Below are 20179 nucleotides of genomic sequence, written 5' to 3'. Positions count from 1 at the left end.
CCTGGGAAACTCGTGCTCGTCCTCTGAGTCTCCGACATGCAGAGACCTCGATGGCAACTGCAGAAATGAAGGGCTGCGTTGAGTTGTCGAGAAGCAAGAACATAGCCAGCGCCTTGTGTTTGGGAGTCAGCAGCTGCTAGACTTTTGCGATTGCTATCACTGTGCACTGAAAGCCAGGACGGCCTGTGCACGTTAAAACAACTAGCTGAGCAAGAGTAGCCGAAAAATCACGGCCGCTAGATAGCAGCTTACGTATTGCCCAGGAAAGAGCACTATTTTTGGAGTGTGCAGTAAAATCGTGTTTTTGGACAAGGGAGGCATAAGTGCGCTGCGCTCCTAAGCTATCTCCCTGCGAGACACACTGCCAAAGCTTTTCGCTAGGATGCAGTCTAGTGCAGACGCACACTACGGCTCTCCGGAGCTGTCCGAAGCCAAGCGCCGGTGGCCGGCGTCTTTCGGCTGAAGCAGCGCTTCGGAGCGTAGGGCTGCCGCTCCGCTGTTGTGTGCGCGAAGCAGCCGCTTCTCCTGCTCCGGGAGCGGACAGAGCGGTAGCTTGTACGAGGGCGAAGAACGTTGCTGCAGAGAGACGACATTGTGTGCACAGCCTTGCGACTGCTAGAGGACGGTGGCTAAAGCTCCCTGCCTTTTCAATGCACTGCTGGCATGCTTTATTGAAGGTGCTCCGAGACAATTTTCCTGGGTTTTGACTTCGTCCTGATGAAGCCCCTCTTGGGAAACTCGTGCTCGTTTCCGAAGGCTCGAGATGCAGAGAACTCGATGGCAGCTGCAGAAATGAAGGGCTGCGTTGAGTTGTCGAGAAGCAAGAACATAGCCAGCGCCTTGTGTTTGGCAGTCAGCAGCTGCTGGACTTTTGCGATTGCTTTCACTGTGCACTGAATGCCAGGACGGCACGTGCACGTTAAAACAACGAGCTGGGCAAGAGTGGGCAGAAGAGAACGGGCGTCAGACAGCAGCTTACATATTACCATAGGAAGAGCAGTGTTTTTGGAGTGTGCAGCAAATGCGTGTTTCTGGACAAGGGAGGCAAAAGTGCGCTGCGCTCCTAAGCTATCTCCCTGCGAGACACACTGCCAAAGCTTTTCGTTATCATGCAGTCTAGTGCAGACGCACACTACGGCTCTCCGGAGCTGTCCGAAGCTAAGCGCCGGTGGCCGGCGTCTTTCGGCTGAAGCAGCGCTTCGGAGCGTAGGGCTGCCGCTCCGCTGTTGTGTGCGCGAAGCAGCCGCTTCTCCTGCTCCGGGAGCGGACAGAGCGGTAGCTTGTACGAGGGCGAAGAACGAAGCCGCAGAGCACCCGGCTTCTCCGCGCCCCCTAAGGACTGCTAGAGGACCGTGGTGGCCGCTCGCCTTCCTCTTCAATTCCATTCTAGTATCCTTAGGGAAGGTGTTCCAGGACAATTTTCCTGAGTTTTGAATTCGTCCTGATGCAGCCCCTCCTGGGAAACTCGTGCGCGTCCTCTGAGTCTCCGAGTGCAGAGACCTCGATGGCAACTGCAGAAATGAAGGGCTGCGTTGAGTTGTCGAGAAGCAAGAACATAGCCTGGAGTTTGGGAGTCAGCAGCTGCTGGACTTTTGCAATTGCTTTCACTGTGCACTGAATGCCAGGACGGCATGTGCACGTTAAAACAACGAGCTGGGCAAGAGTAATCGAAAGATCACGGCCGTCAGAAAGCAGCTTATATATTGCCCTGGAAAGAGCATTGTGTTTGGAGTGTGCAGTAAAATCGTGTTTCTGGACAAGGGAGGCATAAGTGCGCTGCGCTCCTAAGCTATCTCCCTGCGAGACACACTGCCAAAGCTTTTCGCTATGATGCAGTCTAGTGCAGACGCACACTACGGCTCTCCGGAGCTGTCCGAAGCCAAGCGCCGGTGGCCGGCGTCTTTCGGCTGAAGCAGCGCTTCGGAGCGTAGGGCTGCCGCTCCGCTGTTGTGTGCGCGAAGCAGCCGCTTCTCCTGCTCCGGGAGCCGGAGAGAGCGGTAGCTTGTACGAGGGCGAAGAACGAAGCCGCAGAGCACCGGGCTTCTGCGCGCACCCTAAGGACTGCTAGAGGACCGTGGTGGCCGCACGCCTGCCTCTTCAATTCCATTCTAGCATCCTTAGGGAAGGTGTTCCAGGACAATTTTCCTGAGTTTTGAATTCGTCCTGATGCAGCCCCTCCTGGGAAACTCGTGCGCGTCCTCTGAGTCTCCGAGTGCAGAGACCTCGATGGCAACTGCAGAAATGAAGGACTGCGTTGAGTTGTCGAGAAGCAAGAACATAGCCTGGAGTTTGGGAGTCAGCAGCTGCTGGACTTTTGCAATTGCTTTCACTGTGCACTGAATGCCAGGACGGCATGTGCACGTTAAAACAACGAGCTGGGCAAGAGTAATCGAAAGATCACGGCCGTCAGAAAGCAGCTTATATATTGCCCTGGAAAGAGCATTGTGTTTGGAGTGTGCAGTAAAATCGTGTTTCTGGACAAGGGAGGCATAAGTGCGCTGCGCTCCTAAGCTATCTCCCTGCGAGACACACTGCCAAAGCTTTTCGCTATGATGCAGTCTAGTGCAGACGCACACTACGGCTCTCCGGAGCTGTCCGAAGCCAAGCGCCGGTGGCCGGCGTCTTTCGGCTGAAGCAGCGCTTCGGAGCGTAGGGCTGCCGCTCCGCTGTTGTGTGCGCGAAGCAGCCGCTTCTCCTGCTCCGGGAGCCGGAGAGAGCGGTAGCTTGTACGAGGGCGAAGAACGAAGCCGCAGAGCACCGGGCTTCTGCGCGCACCCTAAGGACTGCTAGAGGACCGTGGTGGCCGCACGCCTGCCTCTTCAATTCCATTCTAGCATCCTTAGGGAAGGTGTTCCAGGACAATTTTCCTGAGTTTTGAATTCGTCCTGATACAGCCCCTCCTGGGAAACTCGTGCTCGTCCTCTGAGTCTCCGACATGCAGAGACCTCGATGGCAACTGCAGAAATGAAGGGCTGCGTTGAGTTGTCGAGAAGCAAGAACATAGCCAGCGCCTTGTGTTTGGGAGTCAGCAGCTGCTAGACTTTTGCGATTGCTATCACTGTGCACTGAAAGCCAGGACGGCCTGTGCACGTTAAAACAACTAGCTGAGCAAGAGTAGCCGAAAAATCACGGCCGCTAGATAGCAGCTTACGTATTGCCCAGGAAAGAGCACTATTTTTGGAGTGTGCAGTAAAATCGTGTTTTTGGACAAGGGAGGCATAAGTGCGCTGCGCTCCTAAGCTATCTCCCTGCGAGACACACTGCCAAAGCTTTTCGCTATGATGCAGTCCAGTGCAGACGCACACTACGGCTCTCTGGAGCTGTCCGAAGCCAAGCGCCGGTGGCCGGCGTCTTTCGGCTGAAGCAGCGCTTCGGAGCGTAGGGCTGCCGCTCCGCTGTTGTGTGCGCGAAGCAGCCGCTTCTCCTGCTCCGGGAGCGGACAGAGCGGTAGCTTGTACGAGGGCGAAGAACGTTGCTGCAGAGAGACGACATTGTGTGCACAGCCTTGCGACTGCTAGAGGACGGTGGCTAAAGCTCCCTGCCTTTTCAATGCACTGCTGGCATGCTTTATTGAAGGTGCTCCGAGACAATTTTCCTGGGTTTTGACTTCGTCCTGATGAAGCCCCTCTTGGTAAACTCGTGCTCGTTTTCGAAGGCTCGAGATGCAGAGAACTCGATGGCAGCTGCAGAAATGAAGGGCTGCGTTGAGTTGTCGAGAAGCAAGAACATAGCCAGCGCCTGGTGTTTGGGAGTCAGCAGCTGCTGGACTTTTGCGATTGCTTTCACTGTGCACTGAATGCCAGGACGGCACGTGCACGTTAAAACAACGAGCTGGGCAAGAGTGGGCAGAAGAGAACGGGCGTCAGACAGCAGCTTACATATTACCATAGGAAGAGCAGTGTTTTTGGAGTGTGCAGCAAATGCGTGTTTCTGGACAAGGGAGGCAAAAGTGCGCTGCGCTCCTAAGCTATCTCCCTGCGAGACACACTGCCAAAGCTTTTCGTTATCATGCAGTCTAGTGCAGACGCACACTACGGCTCTCCGGAGCTGTCCGAAGCTAAGCGCCGGTGGCCGGCGTCTTTCGGCTGAAGCAGCGCTTCGGAGCGTAGGGCTGCCGCTCCGCTGTTGTGTGCGCGAAGCAGCCGCTTCTCCTGCTCCGGGAGCGGACAGAGCGGTAGCTTGTACGAGGGCGAAGAACGAAGCCGCAGAGCACCCGGCTTCTCCGCGCCCCCTAAGGACTGCTAGAGGACCGTGGTGGCCGCTCGCCTTCCTCTTCAATTCCATTCTAGTATCCTTAGGGAAGGTGTTCCAGGACAATTTTCCTGAGTTTTGAATTCGTCCTGATGCAGCCCCTCCTGGGAAACTCGTGCGCGTCCTCTGAGTCTCCGAGTGCAGAGACCTCGATGGCAACTGCAGAAATGAAGGGCTGCGTTGAGTTGTCGAGAAGCAAGAACATAGCCTGGAGTTTGGGAGTCAGCAGCTGCTGGACTTTTGCAATTGCTTCCACTGTGCACTGAATGCCAGGACGGCATGTGCACGTTAAAACAACGAGCTGGGCAAGAGTAATCGAAAGATCACGGCCGTCAGAAAGCAGCTTATATATTGCCCTGGAAAGAGCATTGTGTTTGGAGTGTGCAGTAAAATCGTGTTTCTGGACAAGGGAGGCATAAGTGCGCTGCGCTCCTAAGCTATCTCCCTGCGAGACACACTGCCAAAGCTTTTCGCTATCATGCAGTCCAGTGCAGACGCACACTACGGCTCTCCGGAGCTGTCCGAAGCCAAGCGCCGGTGGCCGGCGTCTTTCGGCTGAAGCAGCGCTTCGGAGCGTAGGGCTGCCGCTCCGCTGTTGTGTGCGCGAAGCAGCCGCTTCTCCTGCTCCGGGAGCCGGAGAGAGCGGTAGCTTGTACGAGGGCGAAGAACGAAGCCGCAGAGCACCGGGCTTCTGCGCGCACCCTAAGGACTGCTAGAGGACCGTGGTGGCCGCACGCCTGCCTCTTCAATTCCATTCTAGCATCCTTAGGGAAGGTGTTCCAGGACAATTTTCCTGAGTTTTGAATTCGTCCTGATGCAGCCCCTCCTGGGAAACTCGTGCGCGTCCTCTGAGTCTCCGAGTGCAGAGACCTCGATGGCAACTGCAGAAATGAAGGACTGCGTTGAGTTGTCGAGAAGCAAGAACATAGCCTGGAGTTTGGGAGTCAGCAGCTGCTGGACTTTTGCAATTGCTTTCACTGTGCACTGAATGCCAGGACGGCATGTGCACGTTAAAACAACGAGCTGGGCAAGAGTAATCGAAAGATCACGGCCGTCAGAAAGCAGCTTATATATTGCCCTGGAAAGAGCATTGTGTTTGGAGTGTGCAGTAAAATCGTGTTTCTGGACAAGGGAGGCATAAGTGCGCTGCGCTCCTAAGCTATCTCCCTGCGAGACACACTGCCAAAGCTTTTCGCTATGATGCAGTCTAGTGCAGACGCACACTACGGCTCTCCGGAGCTGTCCGAAGCCAAGCGCCGGTGGCCGGCGTCTTTCGGCTGAAGCAGCGCTTCGGAGCGTAGGGCTGCCGCTCCGCTGTTGTGTGCGCGAAGCAGCCGCTTCTCCTGCTCCGGGAGCCGGAGAGAGCGGTAGCTTGTACGAGGGCGAAGAACGAAGCCGCAGAGCACCGGGCTTCTGCGCGCACCCTAAGGACTGCTAGAGGACCGTGGTGGCCGCACGCCTGCCTCTTCAATTCCATTCTAGCATCCTTAGGGAAGGTGTTCCAGGACAATTTTCCTGAGTTTTGAATTCGTCCTGATACAGCCCCTCCTGGGAAACTCGTGCTCATCCCCTGAGTCTCCGACATGCAGAGACCTCGATGGCAACTGCAGAAATGAAGGGCTGCGTTGAGTTGTCGAGAAGCAAGAACATAGCCAGCGCCTTGTGTTTGGGAGTCAGCAGCTGCTAGACTTTTGCGATTGCTATCACTGTGCACTGAAAGCCAGGACGGCCTGTGCACGTTAAAACAACTAGCTGAGCAAGAGTAGCCGAAAAATCACGGCCGCTAGATAGCAGCTTACGTATTGCCCAGGAAAGAGCACTATTTTTGGAGTGTGCAGTAAAATCGTGTTTTTGGACAAGGGAGGCATAAGTGCGCTGCGCTCCTAAGCTATCTCCCTGCGAGACACACTGCCAAAGCTTTTCGCTATGATGCAGTCCAGTGCAGACGCACACTACGGCTCTCCGGAGCTGTCCGAAGCCAAGCGCCGGTGGCCGGCGTCTTTCGGCTGAAGCAGCGCTTCGGAGCGTAGGGCTGCCGCTCCGCTGTTGTGTGCGCGAAGCAGCCGCTTCTCCTGCTCCGGGAGCGGACAGAGCGGTAGCTTGTACGAGGGCGAAGAACGTTGCTGCAGAGAGACGACATTGTGTGCACAGCCTTGCGACTGCTAGAGGACGGTGGCTAAAGCTCCCTGCCTTTTCAATGCACTGCTGGCATGCTTTATTGAAGGTGCTCCGAGACAATTTTCCTGGGTTTTGACTTCGTCCTGATGAAGCCCCTCTTGGTAAACTCGTGCTCGTTTCCGAAGGCTCGAGATGCAGAGAACTCGATGGCAGCTGCAGAAATGAAGGGCTGCGTTGAGTTGTCGAGAAGCAAGAACATAGCCAGCGCCTGGTGTTTGGGAGTCAGCAGCTGCTGGACTTTTGCGATTGCTTTCACTGTGCACTGAATGCCAGGACGGCACGTGCACGTTAAAACAACGAGCTGGGCAAGAGTGGGCAGAAGAGAACGGGCGTCAGACAGCAGCTTACATATTACCATAGGAAGAGCAGTGTTTTTGGAGTGTGCAGCAAATGCGTGTTTCTGGACAAGGGAGGCAAAAGTGCGCTGCGCTCCTAAGCTATCTCCCTGCGAGACACACTGCCAAAGCTTTTCGTTATCATGCAGTCTAGTGCAGACGCACACTACGGCTCTCCGGAGCTGTCCGAAGCTAAGCGCCGGTGGCCGGCGTCTTTCGGCTGAAGCAGCGCTTCGGAGCGTAGGGCTGCCGCTCCGCTGTTGTGTGCGCGAAGCAGCCGCTTCTCCTGCTCCGGGAGCGGACAGAGCGGTAGCTTGTACGAGGGCGAAGAACGAAGCCGCAGAGCACCCGGCTTCTCCGCGCCCCCTAAGGACTGCTAGAGGACCGTGGTGGCCGCTCGCCTTCCTCTTCAATTCCATTCTAGTATCCTTAGGGAAGGTGTTCCAGGACAATTTTCCTGAGTTTTGAATTCGTCCTGATGCAGCCCCTCCTGGGAAACTCGTGCGCGTCCTCTGAGTCTCCGAGTGCAGAGACCTCGATGGCAACTGCAGAAATGAAGGGCTGCGTTGAGTTGTCGAGAAGCAAGAACATAGCCTGGAGTTTGGGAGTCAGCAGCTGCTGGACTTTTGCAATTGCTTCCACTGTGCACTGAATGCCAGGACGGCATGTGCACGTTAAAACAACGAGCTGGGCAAGAGTAATCGAAAGATCACGGCCGTCAGAAAGCAGCTTATATATTGCCCTGGAAAGAGCATTGTGTTTGGAGTGTGCAGTAAAATCGTGTTTCTGGACAAGGGAGGCATAAGTGCGCTGCGCTCCTAAGCTATCTCCCTGCGAGACACACTGCCAAAGCTTTTCGCTATGATGCAGTCTAGTGCAGACGCACACTACGGCTCTCCGGAGCTGTCCGAAGCCAAGCGCCGGTGGCCGGCGTCTTTCGGCTGAAGCAGCGCTTCGGAGCGTAGGGCTGCCGCTCCGCTGTTGTGTGCGCGAAGCAGCCGCTTCTCCTGCTCCGGGAGCCGGAGAGAGCGGTAGCTTGTACGAGGGCGAAGAACGAAGCCGCAGAGCACCGGGCTTCTGCGCGCACCCTAAGGACTGCTAGAGGACCGTGGTGGCCGCACGCCTGCCTCTTCAATTCCATTCTAGCATCCTTAGGGAAGGTGTTCCAGGACAATTTTCCTGAGTTTTGAATTCGTCCTGATGCAGCCCCTCCTGGGAAACTCGTGCGCGTCCTCTGAGTCTCCGAGTGCAGAGACCTCGATGGCAACTGCAGAAATGAAGGGCTGCGTTGAGTTGTCGAGAAGCAAGAACATAGCCAGCGCCTTGTGTTTGGGAGTCAGCAGCTGCTAGACTTTTGCGATTGCTATCACTGTGCACTGAAAGCCAGGACGGCCTGTGCACGTTAAAACAACTAGCTGAGCAAGAGTAGCCGAAAAATCACGGCCGCTAGATAGCAGCTTACGTATTGCCCAGGAAAGAGCACTATTTTTGGAGTGTGCAGTAAAATCGTGTTTTTGGACAAGGGAGGCATAAGTGCGCTGCGCTCCTAAGCTATCTCCCTGCGAGACACACTGCCAAAGCTTTTCGCTATGATGCAGTCCAGTGCAGACGCACACTACGGCTCTCCGGAGCTGTCCGAAGCCAAGCGCCGGTGGCCGGCGTCTTTCGGCTGAAGCAGCGCTTCGGAGCGTAGGGCTGCCGCTCCGCTGTTGTGTGCGCGAAGCAGCCGCTTCTCCTGCTCCGGGAGCGGACAGAGCGGTAGCTTGTACGAGGGCGAAGAACGAAGCCGCAGAGCACCCGGCTTCTCCGCGCCCCCTAAGGACTGCTAGAGGACCGTGGTGGCCGCTCGCCTTCCTCTTCAATTCCATTCTAGTATCCTTAGGGAAGGTGTTCCAGGACAATTTTCCTGAGTTTTGAATTCGTCCTGATGCAGCCCCTCCTGGGAAACTCGTGCGCGTCCTCTGAGTCTCCGAGTGCAGAGACCTCGATGGCAACTGCAGAAATGAAGGACTGCGTTGAGTTGTCGAGAAGCAAGAACATAGCCTGGAGTTTGGGAGTCAGCAGCTGCTGGACTTTTGCAATTGCTTTCACTGTGCACTGAATGCCAGGACGGCATGTGCACGTTAAAACAACGAGCTGGGCAAGAGTAATCGAAAGATCACGGCCGTCAGAAAGCAGCTTATATATTGCCCTGGAAAGAGCATTGTTTTTGGAGTGTGCAGTAAAATCGTGTTTCTGGACAAGGGAGGCATAAGTGCGCTGCGCTCCTAAGCTATCTCCCTGCGAGACACACTGCCAAAGCTTTTCGCTATGATGCAGTTTAGTGCAGACGCACACTACGGCTCTCCGGAGCTGTCCGAAGCCAAGCGCCGGTGGCCGGCGTCTTTCGGCTGAAGCAGCGCTTCGGAGCGTAGGGCTGCCGCTCCGCTGTTGTGTGCGCGAAGCAGCCGCTTCTCCTGCTCCGGGAGCCGGAGAGAGCGGTAGCTTGTACGAGGGCGAAGAACGAAGCCGCAGAGCACCGGGCTTCTGCGCGCACCCTAAGGACTGCTAGAGGACCGTGGTGGCCGCACGCCTGCCTCTTCAATTCCATTCTAGCATCCTTAGGGAAGGTGTTCCAGGACAATTTTCCTGAGTTTTGAATTCGTCCTGATACAGCCCCTCCTGGGAAACTCGTGCTCGTCCTCTGAGTCTCCGACATGCAGAGACCTCGATGGCAACTGCAGAAATGAAGGGCTGCGTTGAGTTGTCGAGAAGCAAGAACATAGCCAGCGCCTTGTGTTTGGGAGTCAGCAGCTGCTAGACTTTTGCGATTGCTATCACTGTGCACTGAAAGCCAGGACGGCCTGTGCACGTTAAAACAACTAGCTGAGCAAGAGTAGCCGAAAAATCACGGCCGCTAGATAGCAGCTTACGTATTGCCCAGGAAAGAGCACTATTTTTGGAGTGTGCAGTAAAATCGTGTTTTTGGACAAGGGAGGCATAAGTGCGCTGCGCTCCTAAGCTATCTCCCTGCGAGACACACTGCCAAAGCTTTTCGCTATGATGCAGTCCAGTGCAGACGCACACTACGGCTCTCCGGAGCTGTCCGAAGCCAAGCGCCGGTGGCCGGCGTCTTTCGGCTGAAGCAGCGCTTCGGAGCGTAGGGCTGCCGCTCCGCTGTTGTGTGCGCGAAGCAGCCGCTTCTCCTGCTCCGGGAGCGGACAGAGCGGTAGCTTGTACGAGGGCGAAGAACGTTGCTGCAGAGAGACGACATTGTGTGCACAGTCTTGCGACTGCTAGAGGACGGTGGCTAAAGCTCCCTGCCTTTTCAATGCACTGCTGGCATGCTTTATTGAAGGTGCTCCGAGACAATTTTCCTGGGTTTTGACTTCGTCCTGATGAAGCCCCTCTTGGGAAACTCGTGCTCGTTTCCGAAGGCTCGAGATGCAGAGAACTCGATGGCAGCTGCAGAAATGAAGGGCTGCGTTGAGTTGTCGAGAAGCAAGAACATAGCCAGCGCCTTGTGTTTGGCAGTCAGCAGCTGCTGGACTTTTGCGATTGCTTTCACTGTGCACTGAATGCCAGGACGGCACGTGCACGTTAAAACAACGAGCTGGGCAAGAGTGGGCAGAAGAGAACGGGCGTCAGACAGCAGCTTACATATTACCATAGGAAGAGCAGTGTTTTTGGAGTGTGCAGCAAATGCGTGTTTCTGGACAAGGGAGGCAAAAGTGCGCTGCGCTCCTAAGCTATCTCCCTGCGAGACACACTGCCAAAGCTTTTCGTTATCATGCAGTCTAGTGCAGACGCACACTACGGCTCTCCGGAGCTGTCCGAAGCTAAGCGCCGGTGGCCGGCGTCTTTCGGCTGAAGCAGCGCTTCGGAGCGTACGGCTGCCGCTCCGCTGTTGTGTGCGCGAAGCAGCCGCTTCTCCTGCTCCGGGAGCGGACAGAGCGGTAGCTTGTACGAGGGCGAAGAACGAAGCCGCAGAGCACCCGGCTTCTCCGCGCCCCCTAAGGACTGCTAGAGGACCGTGGTGGCCGCTCGCCTTCCTCTTCAATTCCATTCTAGTATCCTTAGGGAAGGTGTTCCAGGACAATTTTCCTGAGTTTTGAATTCGTCCTGATGCAGCCCCTCCTGGGAAACTCGTGCGCGTCCTCTGAGTCTCCGAGTGCAGAGACCTCGATGGCAACTGCAGAAATGAAGGGCTGCGTTGAGTTGTCGAGAAGCAAGAACATAGCCTGGAGTTTGGGAGTCAGCAGCTGCTGGACTTTTGCAATTGCTTTCACTGTGCACTGAATGCCAGGACGGCATGTGCACGTTAAAACAACGAGCTGGGCAAGAGTAATCGAAAGATCACGGCCGTCAGAAAGCAGCTTATATATTGCCCTGGAAAGAGCATTGTGTTTGGAGTGTGCAGTAAAATCGTGTTTCTGGACAAGGGAGGCATAAGTGCGCTGCGCTCCTAAGCTATCTCCCTGCGAGACACACTGCCAAAGCTTTTCGCTATGATGCAGTTTAGTGCAGACGCACACTACGGCTCTCCGGAGCTGTCCGAAGCCAAGCGCCGGTGGCCGGCGTCTTTCGGCTGAAGCAGCGCTTCGGAGCGTAGGGCTGCCGCTCCGCTGTTGTGTGCGCGAAGCAGCCGCTTCTCCTGCTCCGGGAGCCGGAGAGAGCGGTAGCTTGTACGAGGGCGAAGAACGAAGCCGCAGAGCACCGGGCTTCTGCGCGCACCCTAAGGACTGCTAGAGGACCGTGGTGGCCGCACGCCTGCCTCTTCAATTCCATTCTAGCATCCTTAGGGAAGGTGTTCCAGGACAATTTTCCTGAGTTTTGAATTCGTCCTGATACAGCCCCTCCTGGGAAACTCGTGCTCGTCCTCTGAGTCTCCGACATGCAGAGACCTCGATGGCAACTGCAGAAATGAAGGGCTGCGTTGAGTTGTCGAGAAGCAAGAACATAGCCAGCGCCTTGTGTTTGGGAGTCAGCAGCTGCTAGACTTTTGCGATTGCTATCACTGTGCACTGAAAGCCAGGACGGCCTGTGCACGTTAAAACAACTAGCTGAGCAAGAGTAGCCGAAAAATCACGGCCGCTAGATAGCAGCTTACGTATTGCCCAGGAAAGAGCACTATTTTTGGAGTGTGCAGTAAAATCGTGTTTTTGGACAAGGGAGGCATAAGTGCGCTGCGCTCCTAAGCTATCTCCCTGCGAGACACACTGCCAAAGCTTTTCGCTATGATGCAGTCCAGTGCAGACGCACACTACGGCTCTCCGGAGCTGTCCGAAGCCAAGCGCCGGTGGCCGGCGTCTTTCGGCTGAAGCAGCGCTTCGGAGCGTAGGGCTGCCGCTCCGCTGTTGTGTGCGCGAAGCAGCCGCTTCTCCTGCTCCGGGAGCGGACAGAGCGGTAGCTTGTACGAGGGCGAAGAACGTTGCTGCAGAGAGACGACATTGTGTGCACAGCCTTGCGACTGCTAGAGGACGGTGGCTAAAGCTCCCTGCCTTTTCAATGCACTGCTGGCATGCTTTATTGAAGGTGCTCCGAGACAATTTTCCTGGGTTTTGACTTCGTCCTGATGAAGCCCCTCTTGGTAAACTCGTGCTCGTTTCCGAAGGCTCGAGATGCAGAGAACTCGATGGCAGCTGCAGAAATGAAGGGCTGCGTTGAGTTGTCGAGAAGCAAGAACATAGCCAGCGCCTTGTGTTTGGCAGTCAGCAGCTGCTGGACTTTTGCGATTGCTTTCACTGTGCACTGAATGCCAGGACGGCACGTGCACGTTAAAACAACGAGCTGGGCAAGAGTGGGCAGAAGAGAACGGGCGTCAGACAGCAGCTTACATATTACCATAGGAAGAGCAGTGTTTTTGGAGTGTGCAGCAAATGCGTGTTTCTGGACAAGGGAGGCAAAAGTGCGCTGCGCTCCTAAGCTATCTCCCTGCGAGACACACTGCCAAAGCTTTTCGTTATCATGCAGTCTAGTGCACACGCACACTACGGCTCTCCGGAGCTGTCCGAAGCCAAGCGCCGGTGGCCGGCGTCTTTCGGCTGAAGCAGCGCTTCGGAGCGTAGGGCTGCCGCTCCGCTGTTGTGTGCGCGAAGCAGCCGCTTCTCCTGCTCCGGGAGCGGACAGAGCGGTAGCTTGTACGAGGGCGAAGAACGAAGCCGCAGAGCACCCGGCTTCTCCGCGCCCCCTAAGGACTGCTAGAGGACCGTGGTGGCCGCTCGCCTTCCTCTTCAATTCCATTCTAGTATCCTTAGGGAAGGTGTTCCAGGACAATTTTCCTGAGTTTTGAATTCGTCCTGATGCAGCCCCTCCTGGGAAACTCGTGCGCGTCCTCTGAGTCTCCGAGTGCAGAGACCTCGATGGCAACTGCAGAAATGAAGGGCTGCGTTGAGTTGTCGAGAAGCAAGAACATAGCCTGGAGTTTGGGAGTCAGCAGCTGCTGGACTTTTGCAATTGCTTCCACTGTGCACTGAATGCCAGGACGGCATGTGCACGTTAAAACAACGAGCTGGGCAAGAGTAATCGAAAGATTACGGCCGTCAGAAAGCAGCTTATATATTGCCCTGGAAAGAGCATTGTGTTTGGAGTGTGCAGTAAAATCGTGTTTCTGGACAAGGGAGGCATAAGTGCGCTGCGCTCCTAAGCTATCTCCCTGCGAGACACACTGCCAAAGCTTTTCGCTATCATGCAGTCTAGTGCAGACGCACACTACGGCTCTCCGGAGCTGTCCGAAGCCAAGCGCCGGTGGCCGGCGTCTTTCGGCTGAAGCAGCGCTTCGGAGCGTAGGGCTGCCGCTCCGCTGTTGTGTGCGCGAAGCAGCCGCTTCTCCTGCTCCGGGAGCCGGAGAGAGCGGTAGCTTGTACGAGGGCGAAGAACGAAGCCGCAGAGCACCGGGCTTCTGCGCGCACCCTAAGGACTGCTAGAGGACCGTGGTGGCCGCACGCCTGCCTCTTCAATTCCATTCTAGCATCCTTAGGGAAGGTGTTCCAGGACAATTTTCCTGAGTTTTGAATTCGTCCTGATACAGCCCCTCCTGGGAAACTCGTGCTCGTCCTCTGAGTCTCCGACATGCAGAGACCTCGATGGCAACTGCAGAAATGAAGGGCTGCGTTGAGTTGTCGAGAAGCAAGAACATAGCCAGCGCCTTGTGTTTGGGAGTCAGCAGCTGCTAGACTTTTGCGATTGCTATCACTGTGCACTGAAAGCCAGGACGGCCTGTGCACGTTAAAACAACTAGCTGAGCAAGAGTAGCCGAAAAATCACGGCCGCTAGATAGCAGCTTACGTATTGCCCAGGAAAGAGCACTATTTTTGGAGTGTGCAGTAAAATCGTGTTTTTGGACAAGGGAGGCATAAGTGCGCTGCGCTCCTAAGCTATCTCCCTGCGAGACACACTGCCAAAGCTTTTCGCTATGATGCAGTCCAGTGCAGACGCACACTACGGCTCTCCGGAGCTGTCCGAAGCCAAGCGCCGGTGGCCGGCGTCTTTCGGCTGAAGCAGCGCTTCGGAGCGTAGGGCTGCCGCTCCGCTGTTGTGTGCGCGAAGCAGCCGCTTCTCCTGCTCCGGGAGCGGACAGAGCGGTAGCTTGTACGAGGGCGAAGAACGTTGCTGCAGAGAGACGACATTGTGTGCACAGCCTTGCGACTGCTAGAGGACGGTGGCTAAAGCTCCCTGCCTTTTCAATGCACTGCTGGCATGCTTTATTGAAGGTGCTCCGAGACAATTTTCCTGGGTTTTGACTTCGTCCTGATGAAGCCCCTCTTGGGAAACTCGTGCTCGTTTCCGAAGGCTCGAGATGCAGAGAACTCGATGGCAGCTGCAGAAATGAAGGGCTGCGTTGAGTTGTCGAGAAGCAAGAACATAGCCAGCGCCTTGTGTTTGGCAGTCAGCAGCTGCTGGACTTTTGCGATTGCTTTCACTGTGCACTGAATGCCAGGACGGCACGTGCACGTTAAAACAACGAGCTGGGCAAGAGTGGGCAGAAGAGAACGGGCGTCAGACAGCAGCTTACATATTACCATAGGAAGAGCAGTGTTTTTGGAGTGTGCAGCAAATGCGTGTTTCTGGACAAGGGAGGCAAAAGTGCGCTGCGCTCCTAAGCTATCTCCCTGCGAGACACACTGCCAAAGCTTTTCGTTATCATGCAGTCTAGTGCAGACGCACACTACGGCTCTCCGGAGCTGTCCGAAGCCAAGCGCCGGTGGCCGGCGTCTTTCGGCTGAAGCAGCGCTTCGGAGCGTAGGGCTGCCGCTCCGCTGTTGTGTGCGCGAAGCAGCCGCTTCTCCTGCTCCGGGAGCGGACAGAGCGGTAGCTTGTACGAGGGCGAAGAACGAAGCCGCAGAGCACCCGGCTTCTCCGCGCCCCCTAAGGACTGCTAGAGGACCGTGGTGGCCGCTCGCCTGCCTCTTCAATTCCATTCTAGTATCCTTAGGGAAGGTGTTCCAGGACAATTTTCCTGAGTTTTGAATTCGTCCTGATGCAGCCCCTCCTGGGAAACTCGTGCGCGTCCTCTGAGTCTCCGAGTGCAGAGACCTCGATGGCAACTGCAGAAATGAAGGACTGCGTTGAGTTGTCGAGAAGCAAGAACATAGCCTGGAGTTTGGGAGTCAGCAGCTGCTGGACTTTTGCAATTGCTTTCACTGTGCACTGAATGCCAGGACGGCATGTGCACGTTAAAACAACGAGCTGGGCAAGAGTAATCGAAAGATCACGGCCGTCAGAAAGCAGCTTATATATTGCCCTGGAAAGAGCATTGTTTTTGGAGTGTGCAGTAAAATCGTGTTTCTGGACAAGGGAGGCATAAGTGCGCTGCGCTCCTAAGCTATCTCCCTGCGAGACACACTGCCAAAGCTTTTCGCTATGATGCAGTCTAGTGCAGACGCACACTACGGCTCTCCGGAGCTGTCCGAAGCCAAGCGCCGGTGGCCGGCGTCTTTCGGCTGAAGCAGCGCTTCGGAGCGTAGGGCTGCCGCTCCGCTGTTGTGTGCGCGAAGCAGCCGCTTCTCCTGCTCCGGGAGCCGGAGAGAGCGGTAGCTTGTACGAGGGCGAAGAACGAAGCCGCAGAGCACCCGGCTTCTCCGCGCCCCCTAAGGACTGCTAGAGGACCGTGGTGGCCGCTCGCCTTCCTCTTCAATTCCATTCTAGTATCCTTAGGGAAGGTGTTCCAGGACAATTTTCCTGAGTTTTGAATTCGTCCTGATGCAGCCCCTCCTGGGAAACTCGTGCGCGTCCTCTGAGTCTCCGAGTGCAGAGACCTCGATGGCAACTGCAGAAATGAAGGGCTGCGTTGAGTTGTCGAGAAGCAAGAACATAGCCTGGAGTTTGGGAGTCAGCAGCTGCTGGACTTTTGCAATTGCTTTCACTGTGCACTGAATGCCAGGACGGCATGTGCACGTTAAAACAACGAGCTGGGCAAGAGTAATCGAAAGATCACGGCCATCAGAAAGCAGCTTATATATTGCCCTGGAAAGAGCATTGTTTTTGGAGTGTGCAGTAAAATCGTGTTTCTGGACAAGGGAGGCATAAGTGCGCTGCGCTCCTAAGCTATCTCCCTGCGAGACACACTGCCAAAGCTTTTCGCTATGATGCAGTCCAGTGCAGACGCACACTACGGCTCTCCGGAGCTGTCCGAAGCCAAGCGCCGGTGGCCGGCGTCTTTCGGCTGAAGCAGCGCTTCGGAGCGTACGGCTGCCGCTCCGCTGTTGTGTGCGCGAAGCAGCCGCTTCTCCTGCTCCGGGAGCGGACAGAGCGGTAGATTGTACGAGGGCGAAGAACGAAGCCGCAGAGCACCGGCCTTCTGCGCGCACCCTAAGGACTGCTAGAGGACGGTGGTGGCCGCTCGCCTGCCTCTTCAATTCCATTCTAGCATCCTTAGGGAAGGTGTTCCAGGACAATTTTCCTGAGTTTTGAATTCGTCCTGATACAGCCCCTCCTGGGAAACTCGTGCTCGTCCTCTGAGTCTCCGACATGCAGAGACCTCGATGGCAACTGCAGAAATGAAGGGCTGCGTTGAGTTGTCGAGAAGCAAGAACATAGCCAGCGCCTTGTGTTTGGGAGTCAGCAGCTGCTAGACTTTTGCGATTGCTATCACTGTGCACTGAAAGCCAGGACGGCCTGTGCACGTTAAAACAACTAGCTGAGCAAGAGTAGCCGAAAAATCACGGCCGCTAGATAGCAGCTTACGTATTGCCCAGGAAAGAGCACTATTTTTGGAGTGTGCAGTAAAATCGTGTTTTTGGACAAGGGAGGCATAAGTGCGCTGCGCTCCTAAGCTATCTCCCTGCGAGACACACTGCCAAAGCTTTTCGCTATGATGCAGTCCAGTGCAGACGCACACTACGGCTCTCCGGAGCTGTCCGAAGCCAAGCGCCGGTGGCCGGCGTCTTTCGGCTGAAGCAGCGCTTCGGAGCGTAGGGCTGCCGCTCCGCTGTTGTGTGCGCGAAGCAGCCGCTTCTCCTGCTCCGGGAGCGGACAGAGCGGTAGCTTGTACGAGGGCGAAGAACGAAGCCGCAGAGCACCCGGCTTCTCCGCGCCCCCTAAGGACTGCTAGAGGACCGTGGTGGCCGCTCGCCTTCCTCTTCAATTCCATTCTAGTATCCTTAGGGAAGGTGTTCCAGGACAATTTTCCTGAGTTTTGAATTCGTCCTGATGCAGCCCCTCCTGGGAAACTCGTGCGCGTCCTCTGAGTCTCCGAGTGCAGAGACCTCGATGGCAACTGCAGAAATGAAGGACTGCGTTGAGTTGTCGAGAAGCAAGAACATAGCCTGGAGTTTGGGAGTCAGCAGCTGCTGGACTTTTGCAATTGCTTTCACTGTGCACTGAATGCCAGGACGGCATGTGCACGTTAAAACAACGAGCTGGGCAAGAGTAATCGAAAGATCACGGCCGTCAGAAAGCAGCTTATATATTGCCCTGGAAAGAGCATTGTTTTTGGAGTGTGCAGTAAAATCGTGTTTCTGGACAAGGGAGGCATAAGTGCGCTGCGCTCCTAAGCTATCTCCCTGCGAGACACACTGCCAAAGCTTTTCGCTATGATGCAGTTTAGTGCAGACGCACACTACGGCTCTCCGGAGCTGTCCGAAGCCAAGCGCCGGTGGCCGGCGTCTTTCGGCTGAAGCAGCGCTTCGGAGCGTAGGGCTGCCGCTCCGCTGTTGTGTGCGCGAAGCAGCCGCTTCTCCTGCTCCGGGAGCCGGAGAGAGCGGTAGCTTGTACGAGGGCGAAGAACGAAGCCGCAGAGCACCGGGCTTCTGCGCGCACCCTAAGGACTGCTAGAGGACCGTGGTGGCCGCACGCCTGCCTCTTCAATTCCATTCTAGCATCCTTAGGGAAGGTGTTCCAGGACAATTTTCCTGAGTTTTGAATTCGTCCTGATACAGCCCCTCCTGGGAAACTCGTGCTCGTCCTCTGAGTCTCCGACATGCAGAGACCTCGATGGCAACTGCAGAAATGAAGGGCTGCGTTGAGTTGTCGAGAAGCAAGAACATAGCCAGCGCCTTGTGTTTGGGAGTCAGCAGCTGCTAGACTTTTGCGATTGCTATCACTGTGCACTGAAAGCCAGGACGGCCTGTGCACGTTAAAACAACTAGCTGAGCAAGAGTAGCCGAAAAATCACGGCCGCTAGATAGCAGCTTACGTATTGCCCAGGAAAGAGCACTATTTTTGGAGTGTGCAGTAAAATCGTGTTTTTGGACAAGGGAGGCATAAGTGCGCTGCGCTCCTAAGCTATCTCCCTGCGAGACACACTGCCAAAGCTTTTCGCTATGATGCAGTCCAGTGCAGACGCACACTACGGCTCTCCGGAGCTGTCCGAAGCCAAGCGCCGGTGGCCGGCGTCTTTTGGCTGAAGCAGCGCTTCGGAGCGTAGGGCTGCCGCTCCGCTGTTGTGTGCGCGAAGCAGCCGCTTCTCCTGCTCCGGGAGCGGACAGAGCGGTAGCTTGTACGAGGGCGAAGAACGTTGCTGCAGAGAGACGACATTGTGTGCACAGTCTTGCGACTGCTAGAGGACGGTGGCTAAAGCTCCCTGCCTTTTCAATGCACTGCTGGCATGCTTTATTGAAGGTGCTCCGAGACAATTTTCCTGGGTTTTGACTTCGTCCTGATGAAGCCCCTCTTGGGAAACTCGTGCTCGTTTCCGAAGGCTCGAGATGCAGAGAACTCGATGGCAGCTGCAGAAATGAAGGGCTGCGTTGAGTTGTCGAGAAGCAAGAACATAGCCAGCGCCTTGTGTTTGGCAGTCAGCAGCTGCTGGACTTTTGCGATTGCTTTCACTGTGCACTGAATGCCAGGACGGCACGTGCACGTTAAAACAACGAGCTGGGCAAGAGTGGGCAGAAGAGAACGGGCGTCAGACAGCAGCTTACATATTACCATAGGAAGAGCAGTGTTTTTGGAGTGTGCAGCAAATGCGTGTTTCTGGACAAGGGAGGCAAAAGTGCGCTGCGCTCCTAAGCTATCTCCCTGCGAGACACACTGCCAAAGCTTTTCGTTATCATGCAGTCTAGTGCAGACGCACACTACGGCTCTCCGGAGCTGTCCGAAGCTAAGCGCCGGTGGCCGGCGTCTTTCGGCTGAAGCAGCGCTTCGGAGCGTACGGCTGCCGCTCCGCTGTTGTGTGCGCGAAGCAGCCGCTTCTCCTGCTCCGGGAGCGGACAGAGCGGTAGCTTGTACGAGGGCGAAGAACGAAGCCGCAGAGCACCCGGCTTCTCCGCGCCCCCTAAGGACTGCTAGAGGACTGTGGTGGCCGCTCGCCTTCCTCTTCAATTCCATTCTAGTATCCTTAGGGAAGGTGTTCCAGGACAATTTTCCTGAGTTTTGAATTCGTCCTGATGCAGCCCCTCCTGGGAAACTCGTGCGCGTCCTCTGAGTCTCCGAGTGCAGAGACCTCGATGGCAACTGCAGAAATGAAGGGCTGCGTTGAGTTGTCGAGAAGCAAGAACATAGCCTGGAGTTTGGGAGTCAGCAGCTGCTGGACTTTTGCAATTGCTTCCACTGTGCACTGAATGCCAGGACGGCATGTGCACGTTAAAACAACGAGCTGGGCAAGAGTAATCGAAAGATCACGGCCGTCAGAAAGCAGCTTATATATTGCCCTGGAAAGAGCATTGTGTTTGGAGTGTGCAGTAAAATCGTGTTTCTGGACAAGGGAGGCATAAGTGCGCTGCGCTCCTAAGCTATCTCCCTGCGAGACACACTGCCAAAGCTTTTCGCTATGATGCAGTCTAGTGCAGACGCACACTACGGCTCTCCGGAGCTGTCCGAAGCCAAGCGCCGGTGGCCGGCGTCTTTCGGCTGAAGCAGCGCTTCGGAGCGTAGGGCTGCCGCTCCGCTGTTGTGTGCGCGAAGCAGCCGCTTCTCCTGCTCCGGGAGCCGGAGAGAGCGGTAGCTTGTACGAGGGCGAAGAACGAAGCCGCAGAGCACCGGGCTTCTGCGCGCAC

Source organism: Lonchura striata, chromosome 23, assembly GCF_050655825.1.
Source record: "Lonchura striata isolate lonStrDom1 chromosome 23, ASM5065582v1, whole genome shotgun sequence".
Lineage (NCBI taxonomy): Eukaryota > Metazoa > Chordata > Aves > Passeriformes > Estrildidae > Lonchura > Lonchura striata.
Note: the sequence above shows the minus strand (reverse complement) of the source record.